A 22,554-nucleotide genomic window follows, 5' to 3' on the forward strand; every position below is an offset into this window, starting at 1 on the left:
ATTCTAAAAGATGACAGACTTGATGATGGGTGAGGATGCTGGAGAAATAAATAAGGCTCACATCTTAGAGATTCATATATCTCATGCCAAGGAGTTAGGTCTTGGCATGTCCTATAGACATTGCCAAGCAATGTTAAAAACACATGCTAAAGACATGATTAGGATGGTGTCATAGACTGAAGTACAAGTCAGTGCAATAGGGAGAGCAGAACAGATCTATGTATCATCTGTAGAAATTTAGGTTAAAATAAAATGGTATTTTAAATCCATGGGGGAATGTATAGCCTATGCAATAAATAGTGTGTGAAAAATTAGTTATTGATTCAGAAAAAAGGAAAAGTAGACTATTATCTTAACCATCCATAAAAATAAACTGCAGATGAGTTAAGCAGCTGAATACAAAAGAAATTATAAAAGTATATGGAGACCATACTGTGATAATTTTTTAAAGTAAAGTTGGAGGTGGAAAGGCCTCTTTAAACAAGACATAAATACTAGAAGCCATGAAAACAAAAGATTGACAGATATAACCTCATAAAAATTAAAAATTATCTCTGCACAATGAAAGGCATAATAAGGCTAAAATATGAGTAACATACAAAGAAAACTACTTGCAGCATATTTAATGGATGACTGATTATTGTGTAGATTGTATACAGAGCTTCTATAAATCATTCAAAAATAGAAATATGGGCGGAGGTTATAAATAGGCAATTTATAGTAGAAATATAAAAGGCCAATAAATACATGGAAAAATGCTCATCAACATTAAATTAGTATATAAAATATAAATGACGGAAGTAAATAAATAAAAGTAAATAAATATAAGTAAATAAAATATAAATGACAGAAAATTTTGGTAGGGATATTGAGAAACAGCTACTTACATACATAGTTGGTGTTAGTGGAAATTTTTGGAAGGCACTTGGCATTGATCTATCCAAATATATAATTCACTCTGCTGATTACTGTTTCAAAATCAAAGCACTTCCAGGTAAGCTGACTCTACCTACAACTTCAGAGAAGTGACATATGACTAGCTATTCTAAATGTCCATAGTACATTCTATCTCTCTGGCCACAATGAGTGATAGTGCAGGAGTGGGCATATGACCTAAGCTAATCAAATCAGAGAGAATCTCAAGACTTTTGCTTAGAATTCAGGACAAAAGACCTTTTCTTGTCTTGTTGGAAGTAGGTAGAGAAACATGATGTCCCATATTGGCAGCTAACTGGAATTAATGAGGTGAATTATCCTAAGGAGAAAGTAAATATTAGGGAAGGCAGAAGAGATAGATGGGAAGAAATGGGATCCATTGGATCAAGTCTTTCCTAAAGCAAATTCCTCCCCTGGAGTTTGAGTTAAACTAGCCTATAATTTCCCTTTTCACATACAGTGGGCTGGATTGAGTTTTCTATTACTAGTAGCTCAAAGATTCCCAATTGATACATGCACATATGCTTTAGCTCAGTAGTTTAATTTCTATGAATCTGCTGTAAATAAATCCTCAGGCAAATGCACAAGAATGTATAATGCAGCACCGCTTATAATCAGTGAAAAATTGGAAATAAGCTAAATATGTACCAACTGAAGAGTCACTAAATAAATTATGATAGATCCATACATGCAACATCATACAGCTATTAAACAGAACAAAGTAGACCTCTATTACTAAACATAAACATTATATACAATACATATATGTATATACTATACACATATACAATGTATGTATATGTATATATGTATATATATGGTGTGGAGTATAGTATGTGCATATAAGTAGACATATATAGATCTAAATAAAGAAAAAGAAGACTGAATGGGTGCCCACCAAACACTAGTTATCTCTGGGGAGAGGAATGAGAGTTGGGGGATGGTAGAGGGAGACATTCATTGTTCACCCTCTATATTTTGTATTATATATTACCCAAGTAATATTAACTTATTACCCAGTAACATTACCCAATATTAACTCATTGCATAAGTAATTATAAGTATATATTTTTCCTTAAAAATAGGATAATATATTGTATCTAACAGATGTTATGCCTTTATCCTATAGGCTAGTGGTCCTAAACTTTGGTCTGCATAATGTCCATCCACGGTATTTCTTAAAAGTGAAGTTTCCCTGGCTCTACCCTCAGTGAATTTGAATTGCTGGAGCATAACACGCCTTGACGTTTACAGAGCACAACTAGGTGGTCATTTAGATGCTATGTCATGTGAAGTAGGAGTTTGAGTGGGACATAGCCAGATTGGGAGACAAATTTAGGGCATTGTGGTAGTTTAGGTGAAAGATGAAGGCTGGGACAAGACTGGTATCAGCACGATAATGAGATAATCTGGCTAAAGAATTTAGAACATCATCTGACACATAGCAGGTACTCAATAAATGTTAGCTTTCACCTAACCACAAGCAGAAGAATGAAATTGGACCCCTATCTTACACCACTCACAAAAGTTAATTCAAAATGGATTAAAGAATTCAACATAAAATGTGAAACTATAAAACCCCTAAAAAGAAACACAGAAGGAAATCTCCTTGACATTGGTCTTGCCAGCAATTTCCTGGGGAGAACACTAAAAGCACAAGCAACAAAAGTGAATATAAATAAGTGGGACTATGTCAAACTGAAAAGCTTCTGCACAGATAGAGAAACAATCAACAAAATGAAAAGGTAAACCATAGAATGGGAGAAAATATTTGCAACTGTAGTTCTGATAAGGGGCTAATATCCAAAATACACAAGGAACTCATACGGCTCAATAGCACAAAATCCCCCGAACAACACAATTAAAAAATAGGCAGAGAAACTGCATGACTCTTCTTGCCAAAGAAGACATACAAATGGCTAACAGACACAGGAAAAAATGCTCAACATCACTCATTATCAGGGAGATGCAAATCAAAACCACAATGAGGACCACCTTACACCTGTTAGAATGGCTATCGTGAAAAAGCCAAGAGGTAACTGTTGGCAAGGATGTAGAGTAAAGGGAACACTTGTACACTGTTTGTGGGAATGTAAATCAGTGCAGCCACTATGGAAAACAGTATGAAGGTTCCTCAAAAAATTAAAAATAGAAATACCGTATGATCTATCAACCCCACTTTTGAGTATATATCTAAAGGAAATGAAAACAGGATATTGCAGAGATATCTGCACTCCCACATTCTTTGCAGCCTTATTCACAATAATCAAGATATGGAAATAAGTGTCCATCAATGGATGAATGAAGGAGATTTTATATATATATATATATACATATATATATACATATGTGTGTGTGTGTATGTGTGTATTTACACACGCATGTGTATATATAAATGTATATACACCTACATATAAATCTTATATTTAATCATATATATTATATTTATATATATTATATTTAATCATATATATAATGAAATATTATTTATCCATTAGAAAGAAGGAAATCCTGCCATTTGAGATGACTTTGATGCACCTTGAGAGCATTATGCTAAGTGAAATAACTAAGACAGAAAAAGACAAATACTGTATGATACCATATATGGAATCTAAAAAGCTGAATTCAGAGAAACAGAGAGTAGAATCGTGGTTACCTGGGGCTGGGGTGAGGTGAGGGAAATGGGGAGATATTGGCCAAATGGTATAAACCTCCAGTTATAAGTTTAACAAGTCCAAGGGATGCAACATATAGTGTGGTGATTATAATTAACAATACTGATTATATATTTGAAAGTTGACAAGAGAGTAAGTTTTAAATGTTCTTGCCACAAAAAAGAAATGTTAATTATGTGACAGGATGGACATGTTAGCTAGTGATATGGTGGTAATAATTTTGCAATATGTAAGTGTATCAAATCAACATGTTGTACACCTTAAACTTAACACAATGTTAACATATCAATTATATCTCAATAAAACTGGGAAAAAAGAAAAAAAAGAAAATTTACATTTGTAAATGTTATAACCAGTAAATGTTGTTTTCTGGGTGTTTGGGTGGGTTAGTTGGTTAAGCACTGACTCTTGGTTTCAGCTCATGTCATGATATCACGGCTTATGAGTTTGAGCCCTGCATTGGGCTCCACACTGTCAGCGTGGAGCCTGTTTGGAATTCTTTCTCTCTGGCCCTCTCCCTCTCATGCGCGCACGCTCTTTCTCTCTCTCTCTCTCAGAATAAATAAATAAACTTAAAAAAAAAAGTTGTTTTCAAATCCTAAAAAAATAAAGTTAGCTTCCACCATTAGCACAGTTACTATGACTACTACTATAAAGGCTTCTAAAAACATTTGAAAATAAAAATTACCAAGTAAGTAAGAACATAGGAGACTTTAATAAGATATTAAGTGGATATTAATTAGGTCATTAATATATGCATGGTAATATCAACATTAATATTCTTATGTTTTCTATCTGTACCTACATTTGTGTAAAGTTCTATACCATGCAAACATAGAACATCCTTTCTTTTCAAATACTCATGAGCCATAGTAAAAAAAACTGACAAAAATGATCACAATACACTAAGAAGTAAAAATGGTACAAAACATTTTTTGATAAACTAGAAAAACTAGAAATTAAGAAAAAAATCTCAAAAAATGAAAGCCTTTATCTCTTAGAAAGTAAGATATTCTTTTTAAAACAACTCTTGGTTCAAAGACAAGATGTAAATAAAAATTGCAGACCATCCAGAGAATAATGGTAAGGAAAATTTTGTGTAGTGGAAGTTGTGGGGCACAGCTAAGCAGTGTTTCCAGAAGATACAACCTAAATATCTATCTAAAAGAGTGGAACAAAATGGAATTAAGCATTCAACTCAAAAAGTTTGAAAAGGACAACCAGATTAATAAAAAGAAAGTGCACAGAAAAATTAACAGAGATATAAGAATAAATAAGTTAGAAAAAAGGAAAATGGCAGAACTAATAAATACAGTCAACAGTCTGTTCTTTGAAATAAACAATAAATTAGCTTAAACAGAGGACTAACTAACATAAGAAAAAAGGGTGAAAGTGCAAATATGAAAAAATGAAAAGCGGTGAAAAGGCAAATAACCAAAAAACAAAAGAAATTAAAGGCAAGAGATGACTTTGCTCAAATTTTTGTAAACAAATGGAGAGTTTGCTAAAAATGAAAAATTTCTAGGAAAATGTAATTTACTTATCATAAGTCCAGAAAAAAAACTGAACAGTTTTGATTAATTGTCATTAAAGATACAGAATTGTTGAGGAGCTCTTCTTTGGAAAAACATCGGAAGTGTACTTCATCTTTAAAATGTAGATAATTCCAAAACTATTTAAACTTCTCCAGCTCATAGTAAAATGAACCTAACAATCTATGATAAGTATAACAAATTCTGGCAGATAATGCAGAAAACAAAAACGCTGAATCAGTTTCATTTACAAATATTGAAGCAAAATTCTAAGTTAAATGTCAGCAAGGAGGGTTCCACAGAACATTAAAATAATGAGATAACACGATTAAGTGGAATGCATTCCAGGGATGCAAAATGTGGCTCAATATGAAGAAAATCATATGAAGAAAATCATATGGCCATTGTCATCTATGCTGAAAGGCGTTTGACAAAATTCAGCATTTATTCTTGATAAAAGCACTCAAAAGTGGAAAATAAACAAAACATAAAGTCCAGAAATAGATCCAAGTATACAATGACAATCATATATGCTAAAGGTGACTTCTCAAATCAGAGAGGAAAAATAAATGGTAAGTTCTCTATGAAGTGGTACAAGAGTCTTTATAACTATTCTTTATTTTTTATTTTATTTTTTGTTTTTAAATTAATTTATTTTTTAATTTACATCCAAGTTAGGTAGCATATAGTGCAACAAAGATTTCAGGAGTTGATTTCTTAATGCCCCTTACCCATTTAGCCCATCCGACAGCCCCTCCAACAACCCTCTGTTTGTTCTCTATATTTAAGAGTCTCTTATATTTTGTTCCCCTTCCTGTTTTTATATTATTTTGCTTCCCTTCCCTTGTGTTTATCTGTTTTGTATCTTAAATTCCTCATATGAATGAAGTCATATAATTTTTGTCGTTCTCTGACTATTTTGCTTAGCATAATACCCTCCAGTTCCATCCACATAGTTGCAAATGACAAGATTTAATTCTTTCTGATAGCTGAGTAATACTCTATTGTGTATGTATACCACATATTCTTTATCCTGTCATCCATCAGTGGACATTTGGGCTCTTTCCATACTTTGGCTATTGTTGATAGTGCTGCTATAAACATGGGGGTGCATGTGTCCTTTCGAAACAGCATACCTGTATCCTTTGGATGAATACCTAGTAGTGCAATTGCTGGGTTGTAGGGTAGTTCTATTTTTAATTTTTTGAGAAACCTCCATAATGTTTTCCAGAGTGGCTGCACCAGCTTGCATTGCCACCAACAATGCAAAAGAGATCCTCTTTCTCCACATCCTCGCCAACATCTGTTGTTGCCTGAGTTGTTCATGTTAGCCGTTCTGAGAGGTGTGAGGTGGTATCTCATTGTGGTTTTGATTTGTATGTCCCTGATGATGAGTGATGTTGAGCACTTTTTCATGTGTCAGTTGGTCATCTGGATGTCTTCTTTGGAGAAGTGTCTATTCATGTCTTTTGCCCATTTCTTCACTGGATTATTTGTTTTTTGGGTGTTGAGTTGGATAAGTTCTTTATAGTTTTTGGATACTAACTCTTTATCTGATATATCCTTTGCAAATACCTTTTCCCATTCCATCGGTTGCCTTTGAGTTTTGCTGATTGTTTCCTTTGCTGTGCAGAAGCTTTTTATTTTGGTGAGGTCCCAATAGTTCATTTTTGCTTTTGTTTCCCTTGCCTCCAGAGACGTATTGAATAAGAAGTTGCTGTGGTCGAGGTCAAAGAGGTTTTTGCCTGCTTTCTCCTTGAGGATTTTGATGGCTTCCTGTCTTACATTTAGGTCTTTCATCTATTTTGAGTTTATTTTTGTGTATGGTGTAAGAAAGTGGTCCAGGTTCATTTTTCTGCATGTTGCTGTCCAGTTCTCCCAGCACCATTTGCTGAAGAGACTGTTTATTTCCATTGGATATTCTTTCCTGCTTTGTCAAAGATTAGTTGGCCATACGTTTGTGGGTCCATTTCTGGGTTCTCTATTCTGTTCCATTGATCTGAGTGTCTGTTTTTGTGCCAGTACCATACTATCTTGATGATTACAGCTTTGTAATATGTCTTGAAGTCTGGGATTGTGATGCCTCCAGCTTCAGTTTTCTTTTTCAAGATTGCTTTGGCTCTTCGGAGTCTTTTTTGGTTCCATACAAATTTTAGGATTGTTTGTTCTAGCTCTATGAAGAATTCTGATGTTATTTTGATAGGGATTGCTATAACTATTCTTTAAATTCTACATATGTGTTTTATACATAGGCCTCTCTATATGATATATTCACAATCAAATAATATACAATGGTGAGAATCCTGGTTTAGCAAGCTAAGGGGACTTTTGGTCATTACACAGCTTCCTCCATCTATGAATATATGAGTCCATCACCTGTACAATGGATTCCTAGAATCAGTAGGAAAAACACAGGAAATCTGATAGAAAAATGGGCAAGACACACAAATTGGTAAAGATAGAAGGAAAATATGAATGGCTATTAAGTGTGTAAAGAAATATTTGTCCTTATCATTTATCAGATAAATTAAAACCATAAAGACTATTGGCTTATACCTATCTGCTTGGCTAGACTTAGGAAGTGGGTAAATACAAAATGCTGATGGAGGATGTGAGAAAAGAAGGTTCATGAGGACAGGGACATTGTCTGTTTGCTCATTTTTGAATCTCCAGTATAATAGATTTTTTGCAGTCATATGCCAAGTTAATCATACCTCCCTGTACCTATATGTTGGGGTGATCCCCTTTCATACTGATTCTGGACTTGACCATGTGACTTGCTTTGGCTACTGGTAAAGTAATAAATGTGATTCAGTCACAGATTTGCAAATATTTGTGCTTTAGGGCTTATTCTGTGTTGCTGCTCATTGGACCCTGAAGTGGCTGTGTAAAGAAGCCCAATCTAGCCTCATGGGTGATGAGAGACATGTGGATCAGCCAAGGCTCCAGTGATATGATAGAGCCAACCCCCAGATGACCTGGCAGAGCATGGGAGAGCCCAGAAGAAATCATCTAAGATTAGCAGAGAAATGCTTAGCTGAGTACAGCTTAAAATGCTGAATTACTTAATTATGAGCTAGACAAATGGTCATTTTTAAGTCACTAAGTTTGGGGGGTATTTTGTTATGCAGCAAAAGCTAACAACTATACCAGTGTATAGAAAAGTACCTGGCAGATAAAAGGTATGATTAATAGTATTTTGTTGAATAAGTTGGACAAACATATTTTTCAAGGATATAAACATATCTAAAGCTATATTTAACACATTAAAATGGGTGGCTTTGTGGGGCAAGAGAGCATGGGGATGGGGAGAGGGAATTGTAGGGAAGAAAGTGTCAAGAATTTGGAAGGCTACAAGGTCTATTCAGAGAAAAATGGGAGACTCATAGATTCAGAGGGAAGATGATTTGCATCTTGTACATGTTAAATTTAGAAGTTTGTAGAAAAATATAAGTGGCGAGGAAGGTAATAAAATAGCTGCAAATATTTATTAGATTGTGTATTTTTTAGTCTGTAATTGAAAACAAATGGAACAGGAAAATAAGAACAAGGTAACTCTTACATTTAGTTTCTTATCAATTCCAAAACTACATTGAACAGTAGTGTATTTAGCCCCCAGGTAGCCCAGCTACAAATATGATTATTCCCTCTTGTGGACAAAGATTTGCAACCTCTGAAAAAAATGCAAAGACCATCCTGTAGATTTGGAAGAGCTATTGGCTAATACATATGTAATTTTTTTCATAAAGCACAAATAGTTGTCACTGAGTATCCACCTGTGACCACTGGGAAGGAGATTTAATAATCATATCAGATGTACACATCTTTGTATATTTTTTTAAAAATACAGATCTGGCTCCTTACTTAAGGTCAATGGAAAGGATCCTGGACATTGGGTTTGAAATGGTAGTAATTCTGCAATCTTAGGCTCACCAGCCTCTCAAGTCTCACTTAAAATGGGGATAACTATACTTTCTTTGACAACTCATAGCTTTATTCTGAGAATTTTATGAGACAATTAAGTGAGAGTATTTGTAAAATGGGAAGGCACACAAAATAATGAGGATGTTGATACATTGAATGTCTTATTTGACCCATTTTAAACATCTTCTATATACTGGCATATCATGCCTCATTCTACAACATAGAAAAAGTACGTTGGCTTTACTTTTCCTTAATTGTCACTTAATCCATGATGAGCTCTTGGGACATAACAGGCCTTTGAAAAGGCTTCTGTTTTTATTCATTGTAGCCATCAGATGCAGCCATATAGTAACTAACTCTGTTACAGAATGTCTTCTAATTTGGTGAAGAGTTTAAATATGAAGAGAGGAATAATGAATAGAGCAAATGGTGACAAAATGAGATTTCTTACTCAGGTCCCTGGCTGGCTCTAGTTACCATGCTCATAACTAAAGTGTTCGTTCTAAGAAGGTCTCTTGTGATGAAAGGAATACTAAAGAATATTTGTTTCATAAAAGAGATGACCTTGTAATAAATGGCTTCCAGGGTCTGCACTCCCTTTGGGTCCAAATGTTCTAGTGGCAGAGCCCTTGGAGAGAGTCACTGTTTTGTGATGATATTTAAAAACGTGGCTCTTTATTCATAACTAAAAAAACTCCATATCAGGAGAGATTATTTTATTTGTAAAATTAGGTGGCTTAACTCTTTAGGCACTTCCACTAAGTGTTTCTATCACTGAAAGAGTAGATTGTGCTATTTACCTTCTTACCCAGAGTGTGAATCTCTTTAGCAATATGCCTACTGGGCTTCATCTAGTCCCAGTTTACTAATCCCAGTAATGGGAGGCTCATCACTTTTGGAGGCACTTTCTCTGAAAGCACTCTCCTTTGGTAATTGTTCAAATGAGACACCACACTTAGTCCTGTTTGTCCTAATTATACTTTCTGGGGCATGACAGGGTCTTTCTCCTTTCTCCTTGGCTCAAATGTAGGGTTTACAGAAGAGCAGATATCCTTTGTAGATATTCTGTTCCTTTTCCTGACCTTTGCTCCTTTCTTTCTTTTCTGCTCCCCTGATGATAGTAACAAATTGTAATGATTCAACCATATTTTAACTTTTCCTGAGGTCTGTCCTACCTGCCAGCAATCTCCTCAGATATCTCCTGTGGTTTTACCTCAATTTGGAGAAAAGAGGTGTCCTTAGCCTCACTTCAAATATTCAAATATTTCCCCTCACCCATCCCACAAGCTTTTCTGGGGTCTTCCAATTTTAGCCAGTGTATTTAAGATTTATATTAAATCAATTTTAAATTTTTCTGAAGAAGTGATTAATGATAAATATTTACATGATTTTTTATTATTCAAACCTGATTCTACAATAGCGTGATTCTAAGGGTGCTAGTTGAAGAATATCAAATTAACCCTTAAGGTATTTACAAGCCCCTGGTGGGTAGGGACTTTGTGTCCTATATGCTTCTTTCACCACAGTGCCTGGCACATAGTAAGTGTTCAATTAATGTTGAATGAATACATGCAAAAATGAGGCAAAGGAAAACTTCTACACAAGTACTTGTATTCATGAGGACAAGAACAATGTCTTAAACATCTCATAGTTACTTGTTTGGATGATGGGAAAGAAGCAGGATGTGGTTGGCCTGTGCCAGGAAGGAAAAAAAAATTGTTAAGGTAAGTTTATTTTCATAACATGTAGCCTCTTACATGCATTGGAGGTAGAGCTAAGAGAGATTTGAACTGAATGTTTCTTCCCTGGGTGACTCAGCCAATGAAAAGAAATTAATACAAAAATAGTCACAAATGAAATCATAGAGTAAAAAGCGTCCTCATAATAGAGGTCTACTGGGCACCAACTGTGCTGTGTAATTATTCCGTGGAAGGAGAACAGGAGTCCATTTCTGGCCATTGTTAATGTCTCCACTCTCCTTTTGAGGTCTCTGACGCTCTATGGAGTGGGTCTCTAATTATCATATTTGTCTCAGTCTAATACAATTTGTTCCGTTTAATTGAGGTCCTTCTCTTCAAGTGCATTGGTCACCAGAGAAATCACGGAGTGAGAATAATGACAAGAATAATGACAAGAAATAGTGAGTAGTTGTGTTCCTTCCGTCAGGGGCTCCAAGTCCTCTGAATTTCTTGATCAAGTGAAAAAAAAAAAAATGGTTTCAAACTTTTTACTTTGCCAAATCATGAGATTAAAATCCTGTTCAAATTCTGATTTTCATTCATTATTATTTCATAAAGAATTGGACATTTTTGGTGTAAAAAGTCGTGTAGGACCTAATTATTTTAACAAAAAGTGCAGCTCTTTAAGCAGAATAAATTCAACTCTTATAAAAATATCACTTTTTAAAAAAAATTATTTCATTGCAGCAAAATGTTTGGCATGGCCCAATAACTATAGGGCAACCACTCTGGTCTGAACTGGATGGCTGGGAGGCACAATGGGGCAGAGGTTCTGGGGTTCACAGGCCATCCCTTGGATGGGGGGTGTGGCTAACCAGCCAGCCATCCAGGCTAACAGGGAGTCGTACATAATTGTGGATTTGATGATGTACAATGCTTTTCTTGGCGTATGATGTTCCAATAAGAGAGGTCATCACAGTGACCTGCTGAGGGCAGGTAATGTTGGGTGAAAATTGTTGAACCTGCAGAAATATTTAGGACCTGGCAATGCAATTGGGAGGATAATTCTGTGGTCCTCTTTGTAAGACTATATTTTTGAACCAAACTTAAATCATTCTTTTCAAGCTATTCTATTATTGGTGCTTTATTTTTATGCTTATGAGGAAGACCCACATCAAATTGTTTTCATGTTTCAAGTATAATCCAGGTGGCCTGATTGTAGTGGTTAAGATTCCTGGCTGTAAATAACAAAAATCAACTTGTGTTAACTTATGTAGATAAAATTTTTTTTTTTGAAAGACATTGGGTAGGACCCAGAAATGATAAGATGTCTAAATATCCAGGCTTTGGGCAAGGACAGGAATGTAGGGAGGCCTGGCAATCATGACCATAGTCAAGGCCATAGTCTGGAACAGGTTGCAGGGGACTATGCTGCCAGAGACACCACAGCCTGGGCTTCCAATGTTACTATGTGTTGTTGCCACCTTTCCTAGAGTGAATCCTTTCTGCTTTGCTTCTTTGTGTCATCAGATTAAGAATTACAGATGAAGGCAGTCAGGCCAGTGGAAATCACACAAAATTTGGCTCTAAAGTTTTGGGGAGGAGAAGGCAATAATTTTGATTTGAAGCTTCATGAGAATCCCTCAAACATTGGAAATGAGACGAGGCAGCCAAGAGGGTAAATATCCACACACGACCATGGAGCAAGACTATGCTTCCATTTTGTGGTCAAATCCTTAGAGTATAAGTCCCCATCCTGCTTGTAAGCCATTTACCAGAATCTTCAATCCACCTGTCCTGGGAAAGTCTCAGGGCATGTGTCCATGCTCCTCTGATCTTTTTGGTTGTTCCTTGCTCCCTCAGCCCAAGGTCTGACTGTGGGTCTTTGTTCTTTTCTCCACAAGATCATCCTTCCCACAGTGATGGTTCGGGTGAGGCTGCAAAATTGAAGAGATTTAACTGAGTACTTGAAACTAATCAAAGTTGTAATTGAGAAAATCTAAATGGATACCAGTCATGGCTGCTGTTTGTAGGAAGCCCCATCCATGGGCTACTATGTCGACTGTGTTGCCAGCCCCAGACCCCTGCCCCATTTCCAATGTCCCTTCATCCCCATGCTCTTGAGCTTGTTTATCCTTTTTCCCTAAACGGAAATAATCTATGAGATGAAGCTTGGCCAAGAGAAAATAATAAACTACTGCATATGTAGAGATCATGAATTTCTAGGTTCTGTTCTAAGTTTCTTATGTATCAACTCAAATAATCTTCAGGTTACCCTATGAGGAGGACTGCTTTCCAATTTTACAGATGAGAAAGCTGAAGCACAAAAATTTGGTAAATTGTGATGAAGTCACATAACTAGTAAATGGAGGAAGATCGGATTTGAACCTAGATATTTCTCCATGATCTTCGTGTAAACCACTAACCTCCACTATCTTCCTATAAAGATACCCATCACAATGACCGGCTTGAGCTGTTCAATAGCACCAAGTCTGTTATCTCTATTCCAGAATAAGATCTCTGCTTTATCTTTGCATAAACAAAAAAGTTCATTGAAAAGATTTCCTTAAATCATAAGATCAGTTTGTGCCCAAAGAATTTAAGACTTCCTATCTAGAAAAGTAGTAAAACTACTTTGAGACTTAAAAATAACAGCTTCCTTTACCTTCAGCCAACAATGCTTCACCTACCCAAAATATCATGGGGTCCATTCAAAGTCACATCACCCTGTGAAGCAAAGTTGGCTTCTCTCCAAACAGCAAATGCAAAAACCCAGAAGACGGACAGCAGCCATTAGGCAGCCAGAAGTCAAGATAGAAATGAGCCATCGCCTATTTCTCTAAAGTTCTTTTATTTATTTGAAGGGCAAAAATTTCTGTCCCTGACATTTCCCTTTTGTGTATAGTACTGATTGCTGGAAGTTTTATGTTAAAGCCCGCTCATGTGCTTGCATTGAAATATCGCCTTGCTTTGGTGATTTAATATATTCGGATACCAACACACGCATATGATTTACCAATTTGAATTCACCATGCTGTGTTTTCAGTGTGACACGTAGCTCCATGTCAAAGTACAGCTAGCAAAAATGGTCTTTGGGCTGTGGGGAGAAAACCGAGGAATGAGCATGAACAAATCTCTCTTTTAATCTTTTTATCTCTGTCCTTTGGTTAACAAACACTGAGTTGCATGTGAAGATGTTTAAGATTCACCACTCTGTTTAAATTTTGAGAACAGGCTTTTACATTTGTTTCTAAAAGCCTTTCTGTCTTAGATGGGTTTCTTGCTTTAGTGTGAATAGTGGTCCTGGCCTCTTTGAAATCCTTTGATCATATTAATGTTCAAGTGGGCCCATAAATGAAAGGATTTCAGAGGGGCCAGTGGCTTCTCATTAATCCCACACAGCATTCATCCCATTGCAGCCGTCAGAGACAATTCATGGAGGGAGCCTGGCATTAAGAGGGGAAATGAGCGCACTTCTCACACTTGATAAAGATCTGCATTAACTGTATAAAAAATGTGCTAGGCACCATGGTGATGACTCTGACAACATAGTAGCAATAAAACAGATGATTAAAAATGAAGAAGACTGGCACTCTTAAGTAATTGGGAGCAGAGCTCTTAACCTTTGTGGTCATATACATATTTGTCTCGAGATATTGAGCTGAAAGTCATTATTTGATGGTGTTTTGGTAGCTCTTGGGATTTGTTTTATGGGGAGACACTGAGTCTAATTCTGTGTTTGGAGCTGGGCTCAATATGTCATTAAAGTCCAATAAATGTTTGTAATTATTGCAGTTATTTAGAGGCCTGGAAAGTTGATGGAAGTTGGCAGGATACCCAGTTCATCCTCTGGTTCCATATTGCTGGGCTCCACCCAGGGGCAGCAGCAGTAGAAGTGCCAGCTCTGAAGTAGCCTGTGGGTCCTGGTCCAATAAACCCTCAGGGCTCCTGGATCTCTTGCTTATTGGCTCACTTTGTTAGACCCAACTCCTCCCCTTCCTTCTCTGCACCTTTTATCTGTGTTTTATTTGCTCTGTTTTTATTTATTTCAATAAAGACATAGTGGAAGTATTTTCTAAGCCAGGCACTGCATGGTGAGTTGACCATTCAGTGATGGAGAACACAGACACGCTTCCTGTCTTCATGGAGCTTGCATTTTCTCCTGAGGGTGAGTCAGAACTATTAAAAATGAATAAAGAGAACATTTAGGTGACACAAACAAACTTTATTTAACACTCCATAAAGAGTGCAGTCTCCATCCCCTAGGCTCCAGAGAAGAGCACAATGCGGTGGAGGGCAGGAACCATTTATAACATAAAGAATAAGGAACAAGGGAGAGAAAAGCAGAAAATGATGAAGGAACAAAGAAATAAGTATGGATCCTAGAACTGGCTCAGGCTTTAGGGATTGGCTGACTGGATTTACTGTCTTTCTGATCAAGCAAAACATTTACAGGGACACAAAAGTTACCTAAGTTTTGGTTTGCTGTCATGGCACCCTGGGCAGGGTGAGTTACATCTTGGATCTTGAAATTTATCTCAACAGAACCAAAGAGGATTACTCAAGCATGTATACCTTGGAATAGAGTCATATTAAAAAGTATTTTAGCCTGGATAGCTGTCTCATATTTAGGTATACTGATAGAGACAAGTTAAAGCACAACAGAATTGCTTATAAATGTTTAATTTTTAGATAGTAGACCATGGAAATAAAAAATCTACAGATGTCAGATTTTAGGAGGTTAAAAAAAAAGATTCTTTTTGGCTTGTCTTTGTGTTACATTCAAATTTGTCAGGAACAATCACTTTCTTCACTACAAATGAGATAGACGGTAATTAAAAATGATTTCCCAGGCCGACACAACTATATACCAGTAATGCTGTCCCCAGAAGCCTTCAAGCCCTTGGGGATGGGGTAGGTAGGAGGTAGGATAGAACACTCAGAACATAGGGCCTCTTTAATGACTGAAATTTTGCCAGTTTGAGAAAAGTAATTTGTAACATTATTGAGAACTCTTAGGCACTTCATCACCACATTAAGAAACAATACTTACTCTGGCCCTGCTGATGGCCAAAGCCCCACTGGGTTCAAATAACTACTTTGCCCACTTCCATTGGATTGTACCACTCCAATGTGTGGAAGAACCACCCCAAATATCTCCCAGCAGAGAGAAGAGCCACAAGAAACCGCTAAGAGAGTCAGATCCAAAGAGCAAAGGGAAGGGGTCCAGTTTCCTGTCTCAGACCTTCCCAGGGGAAGTGCCTCTCTTCTTTGTGTTCATCCACTTCATCCCTTAGGACACTCCACTCACCAGGCTGGGTCTCAATGCCTTGTCCTGGCATTAGATCAATCCAGAGAAGGACCCTCCTTCGTGGAAGAAGAGTGGGTAAGAATGGGAAGGTTAGAGTCTTGACTTTTCCCTGGAGGCCAATCAACTAAGTCATCTAAACCAACACTGGGTGAGGATAATTAATAAATTTGAACACAATTTCTGAAAAGTTCTCACATGGTCTGGTCCAGTGATTTCTAAACTATAGGATACAACCTATTTGTGGGGTCATGAAATCAATTTAGTGGGTCATAGCCTGCATTCAAAAGTAAAATGGAAAATATAACATACTGGGTCAAGACATAAAATAAATCTCTTTTAGTTGACTGTAGTCAAAAAAGTTTGAAAGGACTGAACAGTTCTGATCTATGTGGGTATCTGGTAAAAGTGATAGATGGCAAGCAAGTGTCAGAGTAGGTGAAATAACTGGTGGGCGCTTCCTTCTTTTGTTCTTTTTCTTTATAGGTTTAAATGACATTTGGTCAGCTATAGAGCTACTTAGTTTGCTATTGACAAAGGGGAAACGGAATCTTTCTGATGTTGTTTAACTGGGACCAATATTTCCAGCTCAGCCATTATCTAGAATCATTTCCACTTGATTTTTTTTTCATTATATTGATAAACTCGAGTCCTGCCCCCCCCCCCCAGCCACAGACAAGTATCTTATTGACTCTTCAAAGACTATAAGCATGATAACAACAAAAGCTCACTGGCTCTAAACATCATCATCATCATCATCATCATCATCATCAACAACAACAAAACAGAAGCAACTTTTCTTGCCTCCTGTCTGCCCCCACCACTGTTTTAGTACCAGCTGATTTAGGCATTAGATTCATACACACTGAATGAATAACAAAATACATGGTCACTGCCTTGGAAGCAGTTACTCTCTATGAATGTTAAATTAGAGTTTCGAAATGTGGAGACTTCTATGAATCAAATTTTATCAAAGCAGTTGATGGAATAATTTACTTCTAGTTCTGTTTTATTTTATTCATCATTCTTACTTTCTTCACTTTCTTGAAATGTTTATTTCTTTATTTTAAGAGAGAAAGAGAGAGAGGCAGAGTGAGAATCCCAAGCAGGCTCTGCATCAGTGCAGAGCCCGATGTGGGGCTGCATCTCACAAACATGAGATCATGACCTGAGCCGAAATCAAGAGTTGGATGTTTAACCAACTTAGCCACCCAGGCACTGCTTTAGTTTTTTCATTTTAAAGGTGAGGAAACTGGGATCCAGACAGAATGAGCAAGGCAGGAGAGAAAGGCCTGTATATTAGTCTTGGCCCCTGAGGAATGACACAGGACCTGTCAGATCCCTAGGGAGCTCTGAGAAGCTGGCTTTTGCTATGGAGAAGACTGACAGAAAGCCTCGCCCTCATGTGTGGAGCCATGGGAAGTGGGGCCAGGGGAAAGGGGGAAAACTGAGAAGGACCATAGGAATTGAATGTAGATAGAACCAGAGTGTTCTTATGTCACTGATGTTTCATTGCTTTCTAATACAAACACTTTCCTAAATATGTAGAGTGCTTCCTAAATATGTAGAGTGCTGAATTATTTCTTTGCCCTCCATAGTGGTTGACACATGTTCTAGCTGACAATCAAACAAACTCACAAGACACAATTGGTTTTAATCTACGACCACATTTATGTAGCTTTATGGAAGAGGGCAGAGCAGGACACAGCAGTAGAATACCTTCAGTTCTTTGGAAGTCCCTGCAGCTACCCAGGCACACGGACTCCTTTGTCTCCTCCCCACATGATTTCCCACTATCCTGTTATACCATTCTAAGCACTGAGGCCCAAGACCTGCAGGCCAGCTTACAGTTTCCCCAGCCCAGGGGCTGTCCCCTGGATCAGGGTTTGAAGAGCAAACAAGACAGACACAGGATAAATGCCACATTTATCCCAACTTTGTCACTTCCAAACCAAACCAATACTCAGAGAAAACAGATTCAGAGGTCATTTTCCAGTTTCATATTAATACCTTCCTCATTTCCTGGAAACCAGGGGCTCCAGCATACAAGAGCTGAGTCATTTTGCTGAAAAGTGTCATTATTTGCCTGGAATCCCTGATTCTCTGGATTGCCAGGTTAATTAGCCTAGGGCCTCATCATTTATTTTTGGCATCTGCAGAATGAAAAGGAATGTTCCTACCAGCCATTAATCTGCTGCAGTTTAGCCTTCAGCATTACCTGCAGGTAAGAATGAGGGCCTTCAGGAAAGGGTGAGGAAGGAGGGCTGGAGGGAGAGGAGGAACCCATGCCCAGTGGGAATCACTTCAGACTTCCTCTGTGGAGGTGGAAATGGAGCAGCCTGCTGACTCCATGTGCACTTGAAGGAAGCTGCAGCCCTGGGCTAGTTATGTGAAAACCAGAGGTGAGCAGCCCCATATGACACTACACTACACTTACAGGAACACCTCCCGCCTGGGCTCCTGAAGTGACTGTCCCATGGGAGGAAAGGGGAGTAAGCAAGAGCCATGGTAGAATTATTCTTGTAGCTGCCAAAGAAAATTTAGCAATTTAGAAGAAAGCAAATGGCCACCGGAAAAATGATTCTTCGAATAAAGGGAATAAGGAAAGAGAAAATCAGGTAGAGCTGTTTTGGTGGCTATAAAGACATGGGGTGAAGTGGAAGGAAATTAACAGAACTCCTATGAAAGACTTATTGACAAGTCATCACAAATTTGGAGAAATCTAATCTAGCACCAACAGCTGCTAAGAAATTCTGTCATTTCCATTACTTTATCTCAGTCTGTAAACATTTAAATCCAATGATGCCAAAACCGGCAGAGGATACAAATTTGGCCCAGGTTGTTAAATTTACCTCTTTGTTAAAGCAGCTGAACCCAAAGCAGATTGACTTGAAGGCCAGTATTTCCTGGTCCAACTTTTAGCAGGGGGTCCAAGGCCATATGCTGTGGTTAAAATTGAATGGCCTGAGGGCAGAGAACAAAGCTCTTTGAGATGACTAGATTTTGATGTAAAATGTTTCGCAGTGTATACTGGAAAGAAAAAAGGTGTTATTAAGAGGCCCAAGAATGGAGCCTGGGGGTGGTGGGCATGGTGATGCCATTGTAGAAAATGCTAAGATCACAGTAAAACTTTAGATAGAAAAAACCGAATGTACAAAATATGGTGTAGGCATCATCTTTATTTACATGTTTAAGTATAGTGGTTGCGATGCATGAATGGAGACTCTTGTCATTACCAGCTTATAGCCAAATATAGGGTAAGGCTTACACCAACTCTATCTGTACAAAGGAAATTGCATTTATCTTGTGATATCAAGATTTAACAGGAGCATCCTTCTGCCCCTCCCAGGTGTCTGCCCCATTGGTACAGGGAGTCTATAAATCACAATTCCACATATTCATTCCTTAGGTATCTAGAATAGAATTTTGCCCTTAAAAAGAGCTCAGTGAATAGTCATTGACTTCTGTTAAAAAATGATATCTTATAAGCTTGCAAAATAATGTTGTGAGCCACCATCAATCATCTACATCTTTAAGTAAATGTCTGTTTCAGTTAGCAGAGAGCAGAGTTGTTTAAGCTTGACTAGCACACTACTGTCTATAATTCATTTTTTGGTTGGGGTGGATTGGGGTAAGCAAAGCTTCTGTAAAGGGCCAGATAGTATATATTTCAGGTTTTATAGACCGTACAGTATCTGTTATAACTACTCAACTCTGACTTTGTAGTGTGAAAGCAGTCAGAAATAACAGGTAAACAATGGACATGACTGTGTTCTAATAAACTTAAAAAAAAAAAAAAAAAACAGGCAGCAGCCTGGGTTTGGCCAGTGGGACATAGTTTGCCAACCTGTGGTCTGGGCAGTTACTATACTTCCTTCTTCAATTGTAGGAATTAGAGAATGAATAACAGTCAGCTGAGAGTTAAGGAGTAGGTGTTTACAAAGCCAAAAGCATGGACATTAGATATTCTCTTAACCAATGCCACTTACCCAAGTGACCTGTTAGACAGGTCTAACAGTCCAACCAGACCTAGTCCAACTAAGTCTAACCAACTGTCTTATTGACTGATGTGGGCCCAGAGCATGCTCAATCCTGGAGGCTAACAGGCTCAAGGAAATGGTTTCTTGCCCAAGAGTCAGTTTTATTTGTTTCTAAGCTTTTTTGTTTCTAATTGCACTTGTAATTATATATTATTTAATTAAATATTACACAAATGGGTGATTCTGAGTGTTATTGTGGAAATAACATAAAGCAGATAAAAGACTTTAAAGATGAGTCAGTATCAAAGAATATATATTGAGTTAGGTGCAGGTAAGATACCTGTAAAAGATTTCATTTCATCAGAAGCTTTGCAAGTATCTTCAAGTTCTTGTTACATTTTCTTGAATTTTTATTTATTTATTTATTTAACAAAAAATTTAACGTTTTTTATTATTGAGACTCAGAGAAAGACAGAGCATGAGCAGGGGAGGGGCAGAGAGAGGGGGAGACACAGAATCTGAAGCAGGCTCCAGGTTCTGAGCTGTCAGCACAGAGCCTGAAGTGGGGCTTGAACTCACAAACTGTGAGATCATGACCTGAGCCGAACTTGGATGCTCAACTGACTGAGCCAGCCAGGTGCCCCAAGTTCTTGTTACATTTTTTAAAGAGCAAAAGTGTCATTGATAAACTTGCATTCTAGGTGTGGTTTGTTGATGCAAAGCTGAAATCAGCAGGACTGCCACCCCTAAATATTGATCCCAGTTTTTCATATAATAGGGTTTCTACCATGTTCAACAGAGCAGAGGCAGCCCAGGAGACAAGGTAATAAATAATGGACCACTTCTTATGTCACACCATCGGTCCCCCTTTTCTTTTAGGTGCAAGGAATTAAAGTTGGTTTTTCTAACCACTGGAGTGGCCATTTACATAGGGCATTTTTATTTTTTTAAATTTACATCCAAATTGGTTAGCATATAGTGCAACAATGGTTTCAGGAGTAGATTCCTTAGTGCCCCTTACCCATTTAGCCCATCCTCCCTCCCACAACCCCTGCCGTACCCTCAGTTTGTTCTCCATATTTATGAGTCTCTTCTGTTTTGTCCCCCTCCCTGTTTTTACATTATTTTTGTTTCCCTTCCCTTATGTTCATCTGTTTTGTCTCCTAAAGTCCTCATATGAGTGAAGTCATATGATTTTTGTCTTTCTCTGAATGACTCATTTCACTTAGCATAATACCCTCCAGTTCCAACCACGTAGTTACAAATGGCAAGATTTCATGCCTTTTCATTGCCGAGCAATACTCCATTCTATATATATACACCACCTTTTCTTTATCCATTCATCCATCGATGGACATTTGGGCTCTTTCAATACTTTGGCTATTGTTGATAGTACTGCTATAAACATGGGGGTGCATGTGTCCCTTCAAAACAGCACACCTGTATCCCGTGGATAAATGCCTAGTAGTGCAATTGCTGGGTTGTAAGGTAGTTCTATTTTTAGTTTTTTGAGGAGCCTCCATACTGTTTTCAAGAATGGCTGCACTAGCTTGCATTCCCACCAACAATGCAAAAGAGATCCTCTTTCTCCACATCCTCGCCAACATCTGTTGTTGCCTGAGTTGTTCATGTTAGCCGTTCTGAGAGGTGTGAGGTGGTATCTCATTGTGGTTTTGATTTGTATTTCCCGGATGATGAGTGATGTTGAGCACTTTTTCATGTGTCAGTTGGCCATCTGGATGTCTTCTTTGGAGAAGTGTCTATTCATGTCTTTTGCCCATTTCTTCACTGGATTATTTGTTTTTTCAGTGTTGAGTTGGATAAATTCTTTATAGATTTTTGATACTAACCCTTTATCTGATATGTCCTTTGCAAATATCTTCTCCCATTCTGACGGTTGCCTTTGAGTTTTCCTGATTGTTTCCTTCACTGTGCAGAAGCTTTTTATTTTGATGAGGTACCAGTAGTTCATTTTTGTTTTTGTTTCCCTTGCCTCTGGAGACATGGCCATTAAGAACTTGTTGTGGCCAAGATCAAAGAGGTTTTTGCCTGCTTTCTCCTTGAGGATTTTGATGGCTTCCTGTCTTACATTGAGGTCTTTCATCCATTTTGAGTTTCTTTTTGTGTATGGTGTAAGAAAGTGGTCCAGGTTCATTCTTCTGCATGTCACTGTCCAGTTCTCTCAGCACCACTTGCTGAAGAGACTGTCTTTATTCCATTGGATATTGTTTCCTGCTTTGTCAAAGAATAGTTGGCCATATGTTTGTGGGTCCATTTCTGGGTTCACTGTTCTGTTCCATTGATCTGAGTGTCTGTTCTTGTGCCAGTACCATGCTGTCTTGATGATTACAGCTTTGTAGTATAGCTTGAAGTCTGGGATTGTGATGCCTCCTGATTTGGTTTTCTTTTTCTAGATTGTTTTGGCTATTCGGGGTCTTTTCTGGTTCCATACAGATTTTAGGATTATTTGTTCTAGTTCTGTGAAGAATGGTGGTGTTATTTTGATAGGGATTGCATTGA

Source organism: Panthera pardus, unplaced genomic scaffold (genome assembly GCF_024362965.1).
Source record: "Panthera pardus isolate Hobbes unplaced genomic scaffold, ASM2436296v1 HiC_scaffold_6, whole genome shotgun sequence".
NCBI lineage: Eukaryota > Metazoa > Chordata > Mammalia > Carnivora > Felidae > Panthera > Panthera pardus.